Genomic DNA, 6,734 nt, shown 5'->3' on the forward strand with positions numbered 1-6,734 from the left:
GGCCTTTCAAATGGCCAAAGACACATTCAACTGTCATTCTGCACCTGCTGAGCCTATTGTTGAAGCATTCCTTGTTGCTGTCAGGGTAGCTGGTGTACGGCTTCATTAACCTTGGGAGCCAAGGGTAGGCTGGATCTCCCCAAGATCACTGTTGGCATTTCAACATCCCTTTTGGTAATCCTCTGGTCTGGAAAGAAAGTCCCTGCTTGCAGCTATTTGTACAGGCCTGTGTTCTTAAAGATGCATGTGTCATGCACCTTCCCTGACCTGCTCACATTGATGTAGGTGAAATGACCCTGGTGATCCACCAGCACTTGCAATGCCATAGAAAAGTAGCTCTTTCTGTTGATGTACTCCATGGCAAGGTGGTTTGGTGCCAAAATAGGGATATACGTGCCATCTGTCACGCCACCGCAGTTAGGGAACCCCATTGCTGCAAAACCGTCCACTATTTCTCAGACATTGCCCAGAGTCACAGTCCTTTTTAGCAGGACACAATTAATGGCCCTCCATTCTTGCATCACCACAACCCCCACGATGGATTTTCCAACTCCAAATTGGTTCCTGACTGATCGATAGCAATCGGGCATTGTAAGCTTCCCCACAGCAATCACCACGCGCTTCTCCATGGTGAGTGCAGATCTTAATTCAGTGTCACTGTGCTGAGGGTGTGGGGGGAGCTCTGCACACGGTTCCAGGAATATGGTCTTCTGCATGTGAAAGCTCTGCAGCTGCTGCTCGTCATCCCATACCTGCATAACGATGTGATTCCAGCAGTCAGTGCTTGTTTCCACCATGTGAATGCTAACAACCATGAATTGTTTCTTTCCATGGCACACAACAGGGCAACCTGCAAGGAATCATATTATTCCCTCTCACGACTCTGGAAATACTGCAGGATCAGGTGTCTTGTGTTCGTATCACTCATCACAGGATCCCTGTGCAGGATCCCTGGTTCTCACAGAGATGGTGGACATGTGGGTTTGCAAGGCTTTTGGAAAGTGACATGAAACTTAATAGGATGGCCCTGGAATGATGGGATGGAGAAAACTGCATCATGGGATGTTGAACCCATGTTCCCAGTCTCCCCTGCATGACTCATTTGCCCCCATGAAGCATTGCAAACCCTTTCCAAAACACCCTGCACCACATGGTGGCGAGTTGTACAGTAGGATAGCTATCATGATGCACTGCATTGATGCAAGTGCTGCACACTGCCAACACAAGGAGCGTAGTGTGGGCATGCAAAAGCGATTTAATTACTGCGGTGGCTGTATGTTGGCATAACTTCGGTTTACTTAATTTTGTAGTGTAGACATGGCCTAAATGTTGACAGCCTTGTTGAGCCATAGGCAGTTGACCTGGCCATGCTCTGGTAAATTACATGGTAACTACAGTGAGACAAGGTGGGAGATAATGTCTTTTATCTTGGACCAACTTCTGTTGGTGGAAGGGCCAAGCTTTTGAGCATCACAGAACTCTTCCTCAGATTTAGAGAAGGAAACAAATGTCCAAGCAAAATACAAGGTAGCATAGATTGTAGAGCATAACGGGTTTCCAGCCTGTTGTACTTAATATGAATGGGCAAGTAACACCTTTACTGTCATAGAACAATGGAGGCTTATTCAGCTCATTGACATACTGAGTCAAATGCTAATGGTGGCATGTGAAATCAACATGAAAGAAGCACATAGGAAAAAACAGAACTGGAAAAAACTAAAACTATGGTTTGGGGGACTGTTTCTACAGGGTGCAGATGAACTCCGAGTTATTCCTCAGTCTATGAGGACAAGCTGCCAACAGGCTTGGTCTTAATGAGAAGTGATATCAACCAAACTGGTTGAAAATGGGGGGGAGGGGGAAGAACTTGGGGTAAATTTTCTTTTAGGAAACAGAAGAATGCTTTGTTAGTTAAGTTGATGCTCTAGAATCATCATGTTCCTATTACGCCTCTGGCGTTTAGGGCAGTGATGAAGCTCCTCTACTGTCTGTTTCTGGCAAGGCTTTCAATGGTTCCCCAGCTGTGCCCCAGGTTTTTCAGCTCAGCTTCCACAGCTCTTTGCTATCTTGTTTTCAGACGGCCTTGTTTTTGCTTGCCTTCAGGTGTCCATCTTATTGCTACTCTGGTGATGGAATCAGTTTCCATCTGAAGCACATGACCGATCCATCTCCAACACCTCCTGGCAATGCTGGTTCTCAGATCCACTTGGCTGCGCTGTATCAATAGATCTTGGGTTTGAGATTGTTCTGGGCCAAAAGATACGAAGGATTTTTCTGAGGCAGGGTGTATGGAATGAAGACAGTTTGGACATGTCATATTTTCTCATTCCCCAGCATTCTGCACTATAGTGTTGAAAGTACGCAGCTCTGATAAATCTTGTTTGGTTTTGTTTTTTGATGGTTTCCAGACAGTATTTAAGCCCCTGAAGGTGTTCCTGGCTTTATTGATTTTGTTCCAGATGTCCTGGCTTGTTCCACCGTCCTGGCTGATGGTGCTGCCCAAATATGTGAATGTTTCTACATTGGTGAGAACATAATCCTCTAACCATACTGGTGATGGTGAGGCAATATTAAAGGTCATGATATGTCTTCTTGCGGTTGATTTGCAGTCCAATTTGCTGGCTGAATGCGTTGAGTCAAGTTGTTTTTTCTTGTATATGGTGTTGGGTATGTGATAGGAGAGTGACATCATCTGCAACGTTCAGGTCTTCAAGGAATGAGACGAGTGTCCATTTAATGTCTCTTGGCATGTCTTCTGTTGTACACCGCATTATCCAGTGGATGGCAATGTTGAAGAGGATTGCAGACATGACACACCCCTGACGTACTCCTGTTGTGACTTCAAAACTGAGCTCACTGTGATCAACACTGCATGTAAAGTTGAAATAGAAGCTTTTGATGATGTTGATTATACGGAAAGGAATTCCATATGCCTGCAGAATGCGCTGTGGCTGGTCCTGTGAATGCTGTCAAAAGCCTTCTCAAAGTTTATGAAATTTATGTAGAGTTGCCGTTGCCATTCTAAGCCCTGTTCTGTTATGTTTCGTAGAGCGAAGATCTGATCTGTGCATCCACGCCCTTTCTGAAAACCAGCTTGCTCTTTTGTGAGAATGCTATCAATTGCCTCTGATATACGTTGGACTATGATCTGACACAGTACTTTGCTTGGCACATATAAAAGTGTGATACCACACCAGTTATTACAATCACTGAGAGTTTCTTTCTTTGGCATCTTCACTGTAATCCCATTGGTCCGCTCATGAACGGGCACTTTTTTCCGTTCCCAGACTGATGTAAATAGAGGGGTCAGAATAGATGCTGCTAATTTAGGATTTACCTTGAAAGATTCTGAATTCAAGTTATCCTTGCCAAGAGCTTTCCCATTTTTTAAGGATTTGATGGCTTGAATGATCTCTTCCTTAGCTGGGGTGTGTGTTGATATCAAGATCTTCTTCTGCCTCCTGGACGTTTGCTTCCTCGTTAAGTGGCTCCCTGATAAGCAATTCTTTGAAATGCTCTGTCCAGCGCATTTCTTGTTCTTTTTTTGGTTTTTAGTAGGTGGCCTTGTTTGTTCCTGATGAGTGTTTGTTGGTGTCTGCCGTTTACCACTGATAAGCCACTTTGTAGACTGTTCCTTTTTCACCATGAGCAGCTGAATTCTCTGTTTGTGTTGCCAGATCATCAATATAATGCCGTTTGTCTGCTCTCACAATGCATTTGACCTCCCGGTGTGCCTTGCTAAACTGCTCGTGGTATTTTTCCTTTAGCTTCTGGGATTTTGTGCCTAAAACTTTTTTTTTTCAGGGCTCGTCTGTTCCTATGGCATTCCATGTGCTGAGTGTAATCCACCTCTTCCTTCTCTTCTGCCTGTAGCCTAGACAGGCTTCACTGCTCTGTTTATAAATTGCTGTTACTTTGTCCCACTTCCTGTTGATCTCATCTACATTCCCCTCCTCTTCATCAAGGTCTGCAAGTCCTTGAAACCTGTTCTTTAACTGCAGAATGAAGGCTTTCTGTGCTCTAGAAAGCATGTTATAATTGTATTTTGTATGTAACTATTTGTTCCCAATATTCTTACTCATCACTTGAATCTCTGTTCTTTGATAATAAACGTTCTTGTTTTCACTATATCTACGTGCTTCATGTTCAGTGAAGCTATGTTCTAAGGTAAGTAAGCTGCAGTGTTTGTTTGGGAACACAGGACTGGTGTCGCTATGAGTGTTCAGTAGTTAAGGGGCTAGACACTACACTGAACACTGAGGACTCTGCTGTTGGTGCATATCTATTGTTAACTTGTATGGAGAGAGAGAGAGAGAGAGAGAGGCTGCGGAGGCCTGGAAGGTAGTTCTTGAATTGATAGAGGCTAGTGTTTTCAGGGAGCTGATCCACAGCAGCCAGAGACAAAATTTCCTCACACTAAGAGCAGGTGGTGGGGAGGTACCTCACAACCCTTGGTACCTTTGGGGAATGTCACAGAGCCCCAAACACAAGATTATCCCCTGCTTGAAGTCATAAGCACCAGGAGACGAAGACAAACAATATTAGTGTCATTTGAATGTGCTTAATAATAAAGGGATAAAATGATTTGTCAAAGTTTCTCCCTGTGCCGCAGCACCTTTTTCAGGTAGTTCTTGGGTTTAGACAAAACTGTACAACAAAGCCAAGGTAATTCATAAAAAAGCAACAACAGAAATTAAGTGACTGGAGGAAATGGTTTATGGAGAATGAGAAAACAATGGTCATGTGATTAAAGCACTGGATTGGAATTTGGGAGAACTGGTACTTCCCTACCTCACAGACTATAGTACAGTGGTTCTCAAACTTTTGTACTGCTGACCCCTTTCACTCAGCAAGTATATGAGTGTGACCCCCCCCTTATAAATTAATACTTTTTTTTATATTTAACACTATTATAAATGCTGGAGGCAAAGTGGGGTTTGGAGTGGAGGCTGACAGCTCGCAACCCCCCTGGTAATAACCTTATGACCCCCCTGAGGGGTCAGGACCCCCAGTTTGAGAACCCCTGCTGTAGTACTTCCTACTTCTTGGCCTCACAGGGGTATTGTAAGGCTAAATTAAATATTTTAGAGAAACCCAGATACTACAGGGGTGGGGAGTCTAATAGATAGATCTAATTATAGATTGGCCAAACTGACCAGTGTGGTGGTCAATAATATGCGAACTGTTGACAAGTATTGGGAGGGTCTGAATGGCAAGGATGGAATCATTTAGGGTGGTGCAAGGGGTTCAAACTACGAATAGAATAAAAATAAGTAAGGAAATATTTCTTGATCATGGTTTTAGTTTTCAGAGTTGGCGAAGCCATTATAACATTTGACTGGAGAATATTCTGTGGGAAACCATTTTGCACTGGCCCACAGAGCATGGTCTAGATCAGTGGCTCGCAACCTTTCCAGACTACTGTCCCCCTTTCAGGAGTCTGATTTGTCTTGGGTATGCCCAAGTTTCACCTCACTTATAAACTACTTGCTTACAAAATCAGCACATTTGCATAAAAATACAAAAGTGTCAAAGCACATTACTGAAAAATTGCTAATTTTCTCTTTTACCATATAAATATAAATCAATTGGAATAGAAATATTGCAATTACATTTCAGTATATAGAGCAGCATAAACAAGTCATTGTATGAAATTTTAGTTTGTACTGACTTCACTGGTGCTTTTTATGTAGCCTGTTGTAAAATGAGGAAAATATCTAGATAAGTTGATGTACCCCCAGGAAGACCTCTGCATACCCCTGGTTGAGAACCACGGGACTAGATCATTTAACAGGTCTTCCTTTAGTTTTGGTTTTAGCTGGAGGAGATTCAAGCCAATCTGGACATGATTAAAGCACTCATCTCTACAGTATCACCTCACCAATCTCTACCCTTACTTATGGATAACTTTTCTGCTCAGGAATCAATGCACAAAAGCTCAAAGCATCAGGCCCTTGACTGTTATTTTGTCAGAAAAGTAAACATGGATCTCTTTGAAAGATGTAGATCAGAGCTAGCTCCCTTTGTGCATGATGAGGAAAATCTAGGGTAGCTAACAGGCCAGGCAACATAGGTCTGTTAATTTAGGTTTATGTCAAATTCTTCTAATAGTTGAGCTAATGAAATGGATTTTAAGGCTTATATAACAATAGCTCTTTTGAAAGCAAAGATTCCCTTAGTTCAATAGGATTGAGTTTTAATATTTAGCTACCACAACAGAAAGCTGTCCCATTCCACTGTCTACAAGAGTGATTTTTTTGCTAGTCTGAAACAATCACACCTGCATTCCGACTTCTAAAAAAGTCATTTTAGTTCAAATTGGTTCTTTCCCAGCAATTATAAATAGTTAGCCTCCTTTATTCATGACTTCCAGTGTGGTAATTTGGCTGAAATACGCAAGCAGTCGGTAAGATTAAATTGGATGGGTACAATACAGAGGAATAAACGCTTTTTTAAACTAAGCTCATTAGAGGTAGCACTCTAAGGTGTCTTTTCTCCATGTTCTCTCCAATGTGCAAGCATTCATTGCATCTACTGTCTCCTGCTCTATTCATTTAGTATTAAATGCAGCCTTCTCCCCATTTCCCAACTTGCCATAACCCACATGATCTAAAGCCTTTGACTGAAATAAAGAAAAAAAACCCAGTTGAGGAGGAATCACAATGGCAGTTTAAATAACCTCAGTGCTATGACTCAGCCATTTCTGTTGTAAATCTGCTACAGCAGTGATGGCC

Source organism: Natator depressus, chromosome 6 (assembly GCF_965152275.1).
Source record: "Natator depressus isolate rNatDep1 chromosome 6, rNatDep2.hap1, whole genome shotgun sequence".
NCBI lineage: Eukaryota > Metazoa > Chordata > Testudines > Cheloniidae > Natator > Natator depressus.